This window comes from Crinia signifera, chromosome 1 (genome assembly GCF_055691185.1).
Source record: "Crinia signifera chromosome 1, ASM5569118v1, whole genome shotgun sequence".
NCBI lineage: Eukaryota > Metazoa > Chordata > Amphibia > Anura > Myobatrachidae > Crinia > Crinia signifera.
In genome coordinates, this window is record NC_139217.1 from 103,685,253 (window position 1) to 103,702,642 (window position 17,390).

The window sequence follows — 17,390 nt, forward strand, 5'->3', positions numbered from 1 at the left end:
TCTCACGCGCACGCGCGTCTCAGTCTCCGTCGCTAGCGCGACGGAAACCCTGTCCGTCTCCGCCTCAGGGAGACGGACAGGGTTAGGGGGGGGGGGGTGCGGGCAGGCGGCGGGGACCCCGGGTTACCGCGGAAACGGATGGAAGCGCCGTCGGAAGCGGACGCGCGCGCGTCCCCTTCTCACCATCGCCATGGCGCTGGCGGGGGATGGCGGCTGGCGACGCCAGCGCCATCCCCTGCCAAGATGGGAGAAGACCCATCTGTATATTTAGGTATGTGCACCAGCCACTTTTCGACTTTTGGGTTTTAAGTTCTGATTACCTTCAGGTTTTTGGGTTCTACTGGATTTTGCCAAAACACCCCATCAACATTTTGGGTTCTGATTTTTTTTTAAAAAAGCATTAAAGCTGCCAAAATCTCAGAATTTTTTGTTCCTACGCTATTATTAACCTTAATAACATTAATTTCCAGTCTATTTTGAACACCTGACACACAACAATATTGTTTTTAGGGCAAAACGTTGCACCGAGGTAGCTGAATAACTATGCTAAGCCACACAAGTGTGGGCACAAACACGTGGATTATCTAGGAGTGGCACTGCAGTGGCAGACAGGATGGCAGTTTGAAAAACTAGGCCCCAAAAAGAGCCCTATCTGGCTTGATTGTGTTTATGATGTGCAGCCGAGGAGCAGTGGGAGTTTCGTGCAGTAATGCAATAGCTGCACTTCAGAGCTGAAAAGGAATGGAACCTACTGGCCAGACAAACTAGGCAATGACCAGCCGAGGAGCAGTGGGTGATTCGTGCAGCACTGAGTTGTTTGGCGAGAGTGTATCTGTTTTTTTCAGTTTAATACCCAATAAGATCCCTATCTGGCTTGATCGTGTTTACCAACAGCCGAGGAGCAGTGGGCGATTCGTGCAGCACTGAGATCTGCTACAAGGTTCCAACAGCACTGCATCAACTTCCTTTTTTATAGCAAGCTAGGCGAGACTTTCAACCTGACTTACAAGCAAAGTTTAATATCCAATAAGACCCCTAACTGGCTTGATTGTGTTTACCACCAGCCAAGGAGCAGTGGGTGATTCATGCAGCTTACATATCAATGACTCTCAGCAGTGGAATTGCTCAGCTCTGTGATTATTACCACTTGTCTCGCAATACATTGCCAAATGAAGAAGTGGAGCGCAAACAGTTTTATGCCATTAAAGACAAGTCCACTTATCTTACATATCATTGACTCTCAGCAGTGGGATTAATGAATGGTAATGCAAGATGAAATTGTCCTTGGGCCCTCCCACCCACCCTTATGTTGTGGAAATAGGACATGCACACTTTAACAAACCAAACATTTCAGTGACAGTGCGTACAAAACTGTGGCTGAAATGATTGGTTTGTTTGGGCCCGCACAAAAAAAGCAATTCATCTCTCCCTGTATAAACTGGCTCTACAGAGAAAATATGTCATTGTCACTCATCATCCTCCTCCTTTGATTCCTCGCCCCCCTTCAGTCTGTACTTCCTCATCCTCACAGATTATCATTTCGTCCCCGCTGGACTCCACAATCACAGGTCCCGTTATAATCTATGGAGGCAATTCACGGTCTTCATTGAATAATTGATTATTCATTTTAATGAACATCATCTTCTCCACATTTTGCGGAAACAACCTCCTTCGCTGCTTACTGACCATGTTCCCCACTGCAATAACAACTCTTTTGGAGTACACACTGGAGGGGGACAACTCAGGTAAAATAGAGCCAGTTTGTACCAGGGCTTCCACACTGCCTTTTTTTCTGACATGTCTACTTTGGATGCTGTCCACAAAGTAATCCTCCATCATATTTTCAATGGTGATAGCATCCAATGTAGATTTGTGTCTGCCGGAGACAGACACAACAAACGCTTTAAACCGAGGATCGAGCATGGTGGCCAGAATGTATTCCTCTGACTTTAACAGACTGACCACCCTCGTATACTGGCAAAGCGTAAGGAGGCCTTCATCCACAAGAGCTACATGCTTTGCGGAATCTCAACACTTTAGTTCCTTCACTTTCTCCAGCTGCTTCTGCAACAGCCTGATCAGGAGAATCACCTTACTCAAGCTGGCAGTGTTGGAACTGACTTCTCGTGTGGCAAGGTCAAAAGGCTGGTGAACCTTGCACAACACGGAAATCAGCCTCCACTGCGCTTGAGTCAGGTGCAGCCCCGCTCCTCTGCCTATTTAGTAGGTGGCTGTGTAGGCTTGAATGGCATTCTGCTGCTCCTCCATCCTCTTCAGCATATAGAGACCTCTTGTTTAAGCTGATGGCAGGGCAGGTTGAGGAGTTTTTTCTGCCATTCCAGCATTCGGTAGGCAGTGGCAGAATGCTGAAAGTGTTCGCAAATTTTACGGGCCACCGCAAGCATCTCCTGCATGCTCCTGTCACTTCTGATGAAATGCTGCACCACCAAATTTATTGCACATGCTGAATATTGCCCATGTGCTGGAAATTGTCCATGTGTAATGCCCGCACAATGTCCTGGCATTGTCCAACACCACAAATCCCCAGGAGAGTCTAAGGGGGTAAGCCACTGCAAAATGATTTCCCTCAGTTTCTCTAAAAGGTTGTCGGCATTGTGCCTCTTACTGAAACCGGTGATACACAGCATAGCCTGCCTTGGAATGAGCTGGCGTGCAGGAGATGCTGCTGCTGCTGCGGAAGGTGATGCATCTACCCAGTGGGCTGTCGCAGTCATATAGAAAAAGAGGAGAGTATTGCAGCGCTCATGGATTTTAATGAGTCAACCAATTGATATAATAAAATAGATTTATTCTATAACACAAAAATACACTGAACATATAATTAAAAAATAGTAAAAAGCACTTGAAATCAATATTGGACCTGTTAAAATAACCTGCTCTGGTGGATCTCAACCTGGGGAGAAATGAAGAGCAACTGGAGTCCAAATTGTAATCCCACTGTGTCGCTGGAGGTGTCCCGGTCCATATTAGACTTGAAAGCTTTTAGGGATCCTCTCTAAAGTGAGTATTATGCAATGATGGGATGGATACTCCAATTAGATGAGCCTCCGTGTTAGTCTCAATCCAAGGCTTGTAAATAGCTCCTATTGATAAAGTGCACTGTGCCAGAAATGAAGTGCTCCAGGTGTTTGAGAATGTTGTAGACAGTCCCAGAGAAATAAGCAGATGGTGGGTAAAGTATCCCCAGCAGGTCCAATAGATCACCAATGCATTTCGCAGTCACTAAGGGGGCAGCATTTTTTATGACTTATCCTATGATTTCTCCTCTGGGATAATGACTGACTCCCAGCAGCAATAGCAGCAGTGGCAGTAGTAGGCGTAGCGCTGCAGGATCCTCCAGAGGAATCCCAGATAGAAGAGGAGTCAGTCATGCTGGTGACATGGCCTGCCGGACTCCCCCGATCCAGATCAAGGAGGAAATTGATGAGAAGGGAGTTTCTGGTGTGCTTTTCAGGCGCTTGGCTCCAACAGGAGGAACAATGGATTCAGGTGTCCCTGGACTGCTGACAGTCCTAGCCACAGTTCCTGAACTAAACACTGATTTATGAAGGGCCTTCAAGTGATGTATCAGGGAGGATGTCCCTAGGTGGGCAAGATCGATACCCCTGCTTATTGGAGCTTTACATAAGCTACATATGGCAATACATTTGTTGTCCGAATTTGGATAAAAAAAATTCCAGACCAAAGAGGTGGATTTATTGGACCAGCCATGATGATGGGTTTTTCATCCCATGGACAACTACTTTTTCCACCCCATGTGCCTCATTTAAGCAAATCAAGTCAGCATCCTCCTCGTCACCTTCCTCCTCAGCGCCAGCTACATCAATTTCCTCCTCTCGGTCTACAACATTGAGACCTTCATTATCAAAATCGGGAACTGCACTGTGGATGATCCTTCCAGCATATGCAGAGAGAGTGCTGAAAATGGTGGAAGGAGCCACCATTTCCAGTACAGCGATGGGAAGGTCAGGCATCGCAACCACTAACACCCTTGGACTCTCCTTGAAGGTTTGTAATAACATATATACTTTAGTAGGCAGAGATGTTTGCTGTGTTTTTGATGACAGCTGAAATCTCTTAAAATCTCTAAAAGGGGGAGTAGGAGGGCTTGCATTGTCATGTGAAGTTGAACCACCAGTCATGAATACAGGTCAGGGCCTTAACCATTCCTTGCCACTCCGTGTCCTAAATAGCACATTGCATGGCAAGTTTTCATTTCTCTTCCAATGATTTTAATTTATTTTTTCGGGGTCTTTTTTTACTGAACTTTGGCATTTTGGATTTTACATGCCCTGTACTTTGACACTGGACATCAGCCTCGGCAGACGACGTATTATATATACGGCAGTAGATGCACCAGTAGACTGTTATTATTTATATGGCAGTGGATGCACCAGCAGAGAGGTGTTATATACAGCAGTAGATGCACCAGTAGAATGGTATTATTTATATGGCAGTAGATGCACCAGTAGACTGGTATTATTGATATGGCAGTACAGAAGTTGCACCAGCAGAGAGGTTATATATATATATATATATATATATATATATATATATATATATATATACACATATACATATATATATATATATATATATATATATATATATATATATATATATATATACAGCAGTAGATGCACCAGTAGACTGGTATTATTTATACGGCAGTAGATGCACCAGCAGAGAGGTATTATTTATACCGCAGTAGATGCACCAGTAGACTGGTATTACTTATATGGCAGTAGATGCACCAGTAGACTGGTATTATTTATACGGCAGTAGATGCATCGGTAGACTGGTATTATTTATACGGCAGTACAGTAGATGCACCAGCAGAGAGGTATTATATGGCAGTAAATGCACCAGTAGACTGGTATTATTGATATGGCAGTACAGAAGTTGCACCAGCAGGTAATATATATATATATATATATATATATATATATATATATATATATATATATATATATATAGACTTCGTGGGTAGACACAGCACTCCAGACGCGTAGAATCTCAAAAGTATAAAGTTTTATTGAAGATGGCAACGTTTCAATGCGGATGCATTTTCGTCAGGCTGACGAAAATGCATCCGCAATGAAACGTTGCCATCTTCAATAAAACTTTATACTTTTGAGATTCTACGCGTCTGGAGTGCTGTGTCTACCCACGAAGTCTACATACCCCCCTGACACCGGCACCCGACCAGCAATGCTCTAAGGGAAGCAGTGCCCGGCATACCAGAAGTCTTGCTTGAGTGTCTTTTTTTGCTTTTGAGTGCCTCCCCATTGCTGGAGTATATATATATACCGACACAAACTTTTGTTACAGAGAGAATGTCAGTGGATAAGAAAACTGAACTCTCTGTCACCTATCGGTCTAAATGAAGAATTTCCCTTATCAGTCTACCTATAATCTTCAGGCCCACTTTTTGACATCTGTACTCTAGTACCACATGCTCCTGATAATAAAAGGCTTTATGCTGTACACGAACAGTAATTAGTTACTATCATACGTGCTCTCTCTTTTTCTAATTATCAGCACGTATTTAAGTATTCATTAAGTATGCACGCATCTCTTTTGTATATTTATCTTTTTCATTTTTTCATGTTTTATGTATACTGTCTTCCCCAATTGTTTTGTACACTTGACCCATGAGGGGTGCCTCTGGTCTTTGGTCTATACCGTAACCATGGTTTGCCATAGTATCGCTATACCTCCAAAAAAGTTTATACACACCTCTACAATTTTCTTAAGTCAGATCCTTGTTATTGCCTACCTTTGGGTACACATGCCCCGATGAGACCTGACACCGGCACTGCTGCGCGAGCACCAGTGGTCTGGTGTTACAGGGTACCAGGGCAGTATCCATTCTGGCTGGCTACCAATGTGACTATTACTCCCTAGATTTGGTGATTAAGTGCCACAGGTCTATAGCCCTGATGGGACCCGGCTCTGTGCCCAGTGTTGGTATATGCTGTGACACTGTTGTAACGGGTTACCAGGGCGACCGTACACGTCACTGGGAGGAGTCATTGAACTTACTGAGGCTCATTATGCCTCGACCCCCGCACTCTGTTGCGGTGTGTTACAACCTGACTTGGCCCATTACTAACAGACTTGTGCGCATGTGCACTGCTGTCTTCAGCGCACTTAGTAGTCTGTACGGGCTCCGAGGAATTAGACGCGAGTGTGTACTGTTGCCTGGCAACGCGGGACCCAGTGTCGGGAGACGCTGAGATCTCTGCTGCCAGGTGACGCGTTACGCACGCATGCGTCATGACGCTGGGTGGCCCCCGTCATCTGTGTCCATTCATTCCTACTGAGGTGTGTAACAAGACAATTTTGTCTGATTGGCTTTCAACCGGAAACTCCATATATGGAGGTCCGACTGGCATTCCGTGCAAAACGGATAGACCTATGACTATTTAGCACTCCAGGTCTGCACATGTGTTTGTGATTGATTCAATTATGTAGAAGCCTTATATACTGGGCTGGTGCACTCATTTAGTGTGGGTCAGTCCAGGATGAAGGCTGTATAAGCCGAAACGGCTCCGTTGACTGCTACCAGACTGTTCTATGATGCTGTACCCGGGTGACTATGTTATTTAAAGTCTCCATGCCTCTCTACCTCTGTCATCAGTTGCATTTCAGTCCACTTGTGGCTAGGACCTTGGCCACATAATAAATCCTCTTTTTTTGCATTTACCAAGGAGTGCTGCCTCATATGTCTCCATGACATTAAGTTTTTCTATAAATTCTTCATAGGATCCTGCACCCATCCAATCATCGTCTATTATTAATGTGTGCTACTCCCACCAGTTTTCATATATATATATATATATATATATATATATATATATATATATATATATATATATATAGTTTATATATATATATATATATACAGTATATGGCAGTAAATGCCACAGCAGAGAGGTATTAATAATAATAATAATAATAATAATAATAATAATAATAATACAGCAGAAGATGCACAAGCAGACTGGTATACAACATATACAATCAGAAGTGGCCAGGTAGTACTGGTCTGGCAGCCACTGGCATTGCAGACACCAGTAGACAGTGGCACTAGGCACTGGCAGTCGCCCCAGCAGCAAAAGAAAGACAGCTCTTTCCTAACCTATGCCTACCTAACCTAGCAAAGCTCCACACACAGACTCATATCCCTTCTCCTAACAAGTTCAACTCACGAGTGACAAATGGCGCCGGATTCTCTCGATTTATATAGAGGTCTGGATCTTGTGAAAATCCTGCGCCGAGCAATGACGTTTTGCCCTGGAGCCCAGATCCGAGTTGGGCTTGTATCCCCAGCGTTCGTGCATGCTTGGATCTAGGCAATCCGAGCCTGCACATCTCTACATAGAATTATATATTTTATTTGTTATTCCTCCAAACACATATAACAAATTAAGTGACTGCTATAGCTTTATACATTCTTGAAAATATTGTCCAAAATACATTACTTGGAATGCCACAGCAATTTCAGAACTTTCTTTGTGTGAACTAATGCCATAATTATGTTAATCTCTATATGGAACTATTTGAACATTACAGGGTGTCTACTCAAGCATTGGTGTTCTTCAGCAGTGGCTAAACAGATGCCCAGGCAAATGTCCATCTTATACGCATGCTATGGGAGACATATAGGGTTATTGCCCAAGTGTTCACAAACCTACATGCTTCATCAATGTGAGGGACAAAGGGGCCTTACATTGAAGGCCATACTCAAATGAAAAATCTGCACCTGCCATGTGGATGGTGCAAGTTGTATTGTGTGGCTGATGGTAGTATGTAAACAATCACCAAGATAATATAACATCTATAGGAGCTGAAAGTGGGCATCTCCGTCCTTGCACAGTCACTCACATGGGTGTGAAGCAGGGAAGAGATTTGTAGCAGTATTTGCAAAAAGTTGCAGAAGGGCAAATGCCAAAAAATGCAGCTACTGTTCCATCAGCCGCAGGGTATATATATAGGACGCTTAGTTTTTAAGACTTACTAAAGCCACTTTAGCTGTTATACTAAGAAATTCATGGATACGTTACTCAACAGAATTATCCACTGGGGCAATTATTTTTGAGATTGTGAGGCTTATTTATTATCTTTTATGAGCCCTTTACAATAATTTCCCCATTCATTATTAGGGTCCTAAAGGGCTGCCTAGTATTCAGTCAATTCTAAAAACTGAAAGACGGGAGATGCATGAAAAAAATCCATGTTAAGTGCCCTCTCTAGAGCTTATATTGTGGCTAACCCATAGACACCAAGCTCTTAACTTAGACCTGGGGTAGCCAACTCCAGTCCTCGAGAGCTACCAACAGTTAATGTTTTCCAGGTCTCCTCACAGAATCACAAGTGAAGTAATTAGCTCCATCTGTGGATCTTTTAAAATGTGTCAGCGAATAATGAGTGAACATTTGCAGCAGCTAGGTAGTCTGGAAAATGTGAACTGTTGGTAGCTCTCGAGGACTGGAGTTGGCTACCATTGACTTAGACTGTATGAGTTATTGTGCATTAGGCATGGGTTTACTGCGCAAAAAAATTGCCTAATAATTAAATATCCCCGGGTGTTAGACCTAGAGCTTTAGCATAGTAGTAAACATTTGGCTAATTGACTCTGTCCCTTGAAGGTGCAATCCATCATAGATTTGCCTTTACTTAATATGAAGTTAAAGCTACTGTATCTCGAAAGTAAAAAGTATTTTTATTATGGCAGGTTCTCAGATAACTCCGTGTTCCAAACATTTAAAGAGTCAACAATTTAAAATAAACTGTGTGTTTAAGAAGCCCCATCTCCAAATGACCCCCATTGTCCATAACTGTGTCCATCTCTGAATCTATAGGATGTCACTGTGTATATTACTGAATCCAAGAGAAAGGAACAGCACTGTTCTATGATTGCATGATCCCCCCCCCCCCATAGCAAATGTCATACTGCTGTGTTTATGTCGAATGCTAAATTGAAATTTAGCTCCAATAAAAACAAAAAAAAATCTCCCCTTAATGTGTTTTCTTAAGCCCCCCTTACACCACTGTGACTTCTCCTCTGGAGAAATTGCAGTTGATTCCCCTTGAGCAGCCTGGTTCATTTTGCATGTGATATATCTCATGTGATCTCCTTCCCCACTTCTGAGAGGCTGTTGAAGTCAAAGGTTGGACGTGCAAGCAGGTCCAATTTCTGACTCTGATGCGCATGGAACCATTCATTGGATCAGATTAGATGAGAAAACACCTGCGATTTGGACACTTTTTTACTAGATTTCTGTCGGAATCGGGTGAAAAGTGGGCAAATCGGCACAAGTGTATGGCCAGTTTAACAGTTAACTAGAGTTATTGTATGTAAAAATAAAATAAAAAATAATAATAACTAAGGGGTTGCAGATATAGATATTAATTTATTTCTTAATTCAGAGCACCATTCAATCACCTATAAATAAGAAATTGCATCTAAAATGTATTCATTGATATTGAAAGTTCAAATGAGTTTTATTTTTTGTCATGTATTTTTTATCAAAAGAAAACAACTCCAATTTAAAATTCTTTATGATAAATCCAAAACAAAAAGATTGTCACCCTCAATTACAATAAAATGAACATTTATTTTTCAGAAATTATTTTGATGATCAAGAGTATTAATTGAAATAGGATTACATCCAAGTACTGTATAACACATTCAACTTTCACTTTGCATTAAAAATATTTCCAGATAATCTCAGAGAAAAAAGCCCAAGAGGTATTATAATATCTATATGACTGAAATCTAATTATTCTTATTATTGAAAAAAATAACCCCAACAAGTTAAATTGGTGGAATGAAACTGGACACATTGATGATATTAATGTCTGATCTACTCACCAGGGTGAGGTAAGTTATGAAGCTGGTGTGTCAAAGCTTGACAAATGTAATAACATCCAATATACATTTAATTTTATAATATGAAAAACTATCCTTCCTAACATGCCTGTGGGTATTAAAGAAAGATGTTCAAAATTGAAATGCCATTTGAATACAGGATTCTATTTTCAAACAAAATACGCTGATCTGGAACATTGCCTGGCTCCTGGGATACCTGCAGGAAATCTGTCCAGCAAATTAACATACACGGATGAGATGTCACTATCCTCAAATAAAATTGCATTAATGTGTTGTAGAAATAAAAAAATAAAAAAACTATGCATAACTGATGTCTGCAGTTCAAAGGCGCTGTTCCCCTTTTAAAGTGTGTGCTATACTGTCTTTGATATTTGATAGTTATAGTGCGGAGTTCAATTTGGCATGGTAATTGTAAAACTGAAGGCAACTTAAAGATGGGTATACATGATAAAATTATATTTAACGATATGCATGTTATCAATATTATTGTGCTTATTATGTAGTGTGTATGCAATATATCACTAATGATGTGTGCTCAATATCGTTAACGATGCACTCTATTAACAATTTCCCTTGTCGCCTGAACTAGCAGTAGAATCTGCCTATATCATCAATGACTGCATGTTCAGCGGGGGGGGAACATGTTCAGTGTGTATGCCATATATCGTTTGAATGGGACTTATGACGATATTGTTAGTGATATCGTTCCATAATTATATTGTATATTGTGTAACCAGCTCAACATACTGAACTCACCGCTTAGTGACGTCTATATGTGCTCTCCTTGTTTTTTGTTATCCCGGAGGTCGCACTGTTGTTTTGCCTGGTGTTAGCTGCATTAGTGTCAGGAAAAGTGAAGATATTGGGGGAAATTTACTAATATGAAAAACCTAGTTTTTCGTATTAGTATTTTTCCTACGACTGCATACGACTGTTTCAGTCGTATGCAAAGTCGTGTTCCGGAGGGGGATTTACAAAGCAGTCATATACGACTGCTTTGTAACCCTCCGATGTCGTAGTAATTCGTATTAGCTGGCCGTATATACGACCGCTAATACGAATTAGTGGAGGCAGTCTGCACGGATCAGTCAGATCCGTGCAGGCTGCAAGGTGTAAAAAAAAAGAAAAGATAAATAAATAAATAAAAAAAACAGCGTGGGGTCCCCCCCACAGCTGTAACCAGCACCAGGCTGAAGGAGCCGGGGCCGGTAATTAAAAATAAAGGAACCCAACAAATAGGGGTTCCCCAATTTTTAACAACCAGCCCCAGGCTCCAGGTCTGGGGCTGGTTCCCAAAATACGGGGGACAAAATGACTAGGGGTCCCCCGTATTTTAAGAACCACCCGCAGGCCAAACCAGCCATCAAAGTAAAGCCACAGCCGGGGGGAGACTTTTTATACAAGTCCCCCCGGCCAAAGCATTCAGCCCTCTGACCAGTCAGCCTGGCCAGGGGCCCTGGGGGAGTGGGGACCCCCCCAATAAAGGGGTCCCCCCCTCCAGGACTTAACTGACCAGGCTGAAGCCTGGTGCTGTCCCCGGTGGCCCTGTGCGGTGGCCACCTGGCTGATTTTGGTGTAAAAAAAAAGATGAATAAACTATTGTTTTAAACTGTGGAACTATGCAGAAGAATGCCGACATGGATCCGGAACCAGGACAAGGCACCGGATCAAGACTCTGGGACCTACCTACGGGATCAAGATAGGTAAGTATCAGTATGTGTGTAATGTATGTATTAAACTTTTATTTTTCAGGTGTCAGTGTGTATTTATTTAACTATTTTTTTACTGTGGAACTACAAGACCCAGCGGGCCCTTTAATGCCCCGCAGGCTGGGACTTGTGGTTCTCCAAGTCCCAGCTTGCGGGGGAGGCTTGCTGGGACTCATAGTTCCACAGTTTAAAACAATAGTTTATTCATCTTTTTTTTACACCAAGATCAGCCCGGTGGCCACCGCACAGGGCCACCGGGGACAGCACCAGGCTTCAGCCTCGTCAGGTAATTCCTGGAGGGGGGTGACCCTTTATTGGGGGGTTCCCCACTCCCCCAGGGCCCCTGGCCAGGCTGACTGGTCAGAGGACTGAATGCTTTGGCTGGGGGGACTTGTATAAAAAGTCTCCCCCCGGCTGTGGCATTACCCTGCTGGCTGGTTTGGCCTGGGGCTGGTTCTTAAAATACGGGGGACCCCTAGTAATTTTGTCCCCCGTATTTTGGGAACCAGCCCCGGACCTGGAGCCTGGGGCTGGTTGTTAAAAATTGGGGAACCCCTATTTGTCGGGTTCCCTGATTTTTAATTACCGGCCCCGGCTCTTTTAGCCTGGTGCTGGTTACAGCTGTGGGGGGGACCCCACGCTGTTTTTTTTTTTCTATTTTTTTTTTACACTAAAGCCTGCACAGATCTGACTGATTCGTGCAGGCTTAAAGCAAATACGACAGGACAATCAAGGTGTATTTTCCTGTCGTATTTTCGTGCCTGTTTTACACCAATTAGCAGCCGTATTATCAATACGGCTGCTTAGTAAATCAGGAACCACCATTCTTTTGAATGGTGATTCCTGTCGTATTCTATCGATGGTGTAGACATTCGTATTTGTAAATACAAATACGAATGTCCCATCTTTAGGAATACGAATTGCTGTATTTTTGGGATAGTAAATCCCGAAAATACAAATGTGTAAAAAATAGGTGTATTTCTGCCTACGAATACACCTATTTTTTACTAATTCATTTTAGTAAATTTCCCCCATCATGTCACTGAATGATATTGATAATGATATTGTTCAGTGTTTATGCCCTATATAGTTTGCCTGGGACTTATGACGATATTGTTAGTGATATCATTTCATAATGATTTTGTATATTGTGCTCTCCTTAATGAAAAATGTGTCCCGGTGGTCGCACTATAGTTCTGCCTGGTGTTAGCTGCAGTAGTATCAGGAAAAGTGGGGATATCTTTCCAAAAATGGCAAAAATATAATATTATCAGATGCTATTATTATTTAGGGTTATTAATAGTTGTCAAAATAAACAAGAAAAAATCGGCATTTTGCCGCATTAACCCATCTCAACCCGGCACCTTGAATTCAGGCCTAAATTATTATTTTCACTGATGTTAGTGTCTGCCTACGTTTTCCATTTCAGAAGTGATGCTAACTGTGTCCATTTCTGAATCACACTAATGGTCACTTAATGCGTCCATCTCTGAATAACGCCCATTGCCGCTGTATACACAGGGTGGATCCAAGCATTATTGGGATTTTCCCTGCATGTTTCTTTTCTCCTATGTGTGACATACAGCAACAGGAGTAATGTTTCATTAAAGATTACAATGTGTTTTTAATGAGTTTTTGTGGCTGTAATGTGATGTCATGATAACACTGTGTTGGTCTAATGTATGTATTATACACGGCGCAGCGAACCACTTGTGGAACCTTATAAATAGAAATAAAATAATAATATTAAATAATGTCCCAGTGTTGAAGTTCTTAAAGAATTCCATATGTTCAGTGACATGAGTGGATCGCTCAATGTGAAAGAAAATATGCCCACCCTTATGGTGTGTACACACGGTACTTTTTGCCTTCCGAAGTTGATGATATAGTCAACATCGGATCGGAATCGGATGCAGATCGCAAGGGTTTTAACCCTTCAGATCCCGATTCCGATGCGCGTTCACGTATCGCAAGGCAGAAAGTCTTGTCTGCCTTGACTATATAGTGCAGATCTGCTCTATATAGTCAAGATTGTATGGAAATCGGATGTGCCTTCAGATACTATCTACACTCCGATCTGATCTGATCGTGGATAGTATCTGAAGGCACATCTGACCGTGTGTACACACCATTAGTTGCAAAGTTGCCTACTGTCCTGGAAAGGCTCTCGAAAATTGGGTGGTGCTACTTCCCCCTCTTCCCCCAAGAAGAGAGTGGTCAACTCTCCTAGCCAGCTCTACCTGCCAGCACCACCACCGTACCACTGGCACTGCACATGACCTTGCACTCGTGGGTCCAATGATGTGAATCACTGTCCTGTCTCCTGCTTCCCAATGCCTGCAATCAGAATCATTCTGTGTATGTCCAATCCCTATAACTCCTTATCTGAAGCAAATATTAGAGTGCATGGACTGGGCCCCATGATACATAGTTATAGTAAATACTGCTAGTGCATGCTTGATAGATTAACCCCCTCAGTGTTTTTTTTTTTTATCGAGCGCTCCCCACTGGGCAAGGTTTTTTTGGAGAGCGCTCCCTAAAAAAAAACACACTGTGTTTCGTGGGCGCCGCTGAGCACTCCATCAGCTGCTGCCCAGTCCTACCCCTGGCAACACGGCTGTGTATTGGGTAAAGAAGTCAGGGTGGGGCAGCAGGAGCTGGGCAGCGGCTGAAGCTGAGCGCAGTTCTGATGTCAGCGGCGCTGCCCAGCAAGAGGGAGCAGGCAGTGGCACTCCCGAGAATTTTCTGGGTTTGCCAGTCTGCGTATTGGAGCACTGGCCAGAAAATTTTGGGGAGTACCTGGGAAGGTCTTAATAACAACATGATACAGTTGTCCATTGCAGTATAATGTAACATACAGTACTGTCTGTAGAATGTATCTGATTCCTAAAGGAGGAGATGGGCCTTCAGGCAATGGGGCCCACCAGGGGTTTCTCCTTTACCCCTGTCTCTGAATCAGCAGTCATGAACAGTCCCTGATGTGTGCTTCTATCTTGATCCCACATTAGACACCTCAAAAATATAGTTTGCTGCAGTTATTTTGCAAACAGACATTACTCAGCACTGACATGACATGAGTACAGATGTGTCTATTGTTATATAGTGGCTATTTTGGGCAAACGTGACTCATGTGCCGCAAATAGTGCGCACGAGCATCTATTGTAACGTGCAATGCAATTTTCTGCACTATATAAGAAACTGTAAATAAATAAATGTGTGTATGCACCATTCCATACGTAATGCATCATGCTTATACATGCTACAGCTAGTTGCAGCCCGTTTTGGACAGTCATTGCCACAATACATTAGTACATGGAAGCAAGTTGAGAGTGGATGCATCATCTATATCTATGTCTAGTGTCCGTGAGTCTCCAAAACACTGCCATCTGCTGGCAGAAAGTGAAACTACATCTCTTTCTCACACATGTACAAACACAGAAGGTAGCAGACTAGCTTTTGAAGCTTTTTACTTCAAGCAGACTGGTCTGACTGCCCATGTATGGTTTTATTTCACAAAGGTTTGAGTTACCTACAGTAAGTAAATAGCCTCCCATCATAGTCATGTCATGGTCATGTAAAAAAAAATGCTGTCATGTTATAGCCCCAAGTGACACCCCGCAGACTAAAGGTGGCCATACATCAGAAAGATATTGTACCCAATCATACAATCTCAATTGATTGTAAGATGGATTGTATGCAGATTGTGTGCACATCTTGTCTACACAAATCATACAATCAATCATCAGATGGATTGTATGACTGATTGTAAGATGGATTGTATGCAGATTGTGTGCACATCTTGTCTACACAAATCATACAATCAATCATCAGATGGATTGTATGACTGATTGTATGATGGATTGTGTGCACATCTTGCATACACAGTCATACAGCAGATGGATTGTATGACTGATTGTAAGATGGATTGTGTGTAGATTGTGTGTCCAAAAACCACCAAGGACTGCCGGGGATTTCAAGGGAAATTGTACACAATCATGAGCGCAATCGATCTTAAGATCGATCTTTCTGATGTATGGCCAGCTTTAGATTAATCTTTTTTTTTCCAAAATACAGTGCAAAGATACCCTGACTATCGACTACCTGTATATGGATCAAAACTCTAGCTAAAGGATGATACATCTGTAACTTCCCATTCATACAGTATGTGTTTTTAGAAATAGAAAATATGTTAATGGGGTTAACCCTTTATATGGCAAGCAATGAAAAATATGAAACACTTTTACATAAATGCCATAGGAAATTATTGTTCCTTAAGAGCACCGTTGCCAAACGTAGGGTTAATCAAGAAAGCACTACAATAAAAATATGCAATGCTTTATTTTCTGGTCACCCGTGTCAGCTGGATAGTTATTGATATAGTCTGTTTTTTACTGATGTATCTCCTGAAGCTGCGAAGAATGAGCCTGATTTAAGCGGACAGGAGTCTGCCATTTTGTTAAACAGAAGAGACACACGTCTAATAATAATGCAGCCAAGGCTTTGGGAGGAGACTGTAGACAATCTCTGTGATCAACTCCTTAATTATATTCTATGAGAACCTTTACTTTACAATCTCTGTGCGCACATTCCTCTATTCCGGTCTGCAGGAAAATAGACACAGGGCAATTATAATGCTTCACTTAATTCTTCTCTTTGGGGATTAATACAGGAGACAAAATCAATTGTAGAATTGCAGGGATGGCTGAACTTAATGTAGCTACATGTGTGTTTCTGTAACCTGTTATCCATGTGCAGAAATATTGTGGAAAGCAATAATTACATTGCAAAAATGAATAACTCAAAGTAATTTGGTTTATTAAAATGCACAAATGGTAACCCTCCATTATGTAGTCTAACAACTATATAAATCATAATTAGAGATTAGTGAAGAGGAAATTATTTACCACCAACCATCCTGATAATTGCCCCAATTTCTTGCTGTATAGAGTAATAGAGTAAATGACTATAGAATTGGTATGTGGTCACTGCTAAATGTGCCAGGCTACTACGTGATCACAATGCATCAAGGGTGGCCTATTTCATGAAGACTCTTTATGATGTTGGGAGGTAAGATTTGAGCAGCTAATTATCCTGAGAGATCATTAAGATAAATACTTTAATAGCTCATTTATACCATATTCTTATGATTGTTACTACCTGATTATGAGTGGCATGTAATGCAGATGCCCACAGCGAGTCGTCCCCATACTTAGCTGCTCTAAGCTTAATACAATGGCTGCGGCTCTGGCACACAAAAGCATTATACCTGATAACCGTGGGTATCAGGAAAAAGGAAATCCGCAGCGTGCTTATAGGATAGCCCCAGCTGATAACGGGATATCGCCCTGTGCACATACTCACCCCTTGTGTCAGGTGCCATGAGGGTGATCCAAGAGCAGCTGCTTGGCTCCAGTGAAAGGTATCCTAAAGGTGGCCATACATTAGAAAGACCAATCTTACAATCATGATTGTGTCCAATTTCCCTTCAACTCCCCGGCAGTCCTTGGTGGTTTTTGTACTCACAGATTGTCATACAATCCGTCATACAATCCATCTGCTGTATGATTGCATCTTCATTTAAATAGGGGGCTGGCCGACTAGGATCAAAAGGATAGGAGTACCAAAAATCCATTTTTTTTTCATTTACAGGTTGCCAGCAACTACCAATCTGCTCACATCTGCTGTGTTATGCCATTATTAAATAGCCCTAATGAAGAAATCCTCTGAAAACTATTTTCAGAGTAGTGACAGAATTGTGCAAA

At 42.2% G+C, this 17,390-nt stretch overlaps 1 protein-coding gene across 1 annotated transcript in view; it reads right to left on the minus strand.

Moving 5' to 3' along the window:
• Nucleotides 1–17,390, minus strand: part of GALNTL6 (polypeptide N-acetylgalactosaminyltransferase like 6) — a 1,179,186-nt gene that overhangs the window by 198,472 nt on the left and 963,324 nt on the right. The gene's annotated exons all lie outside the window — the stretch shown is intronic.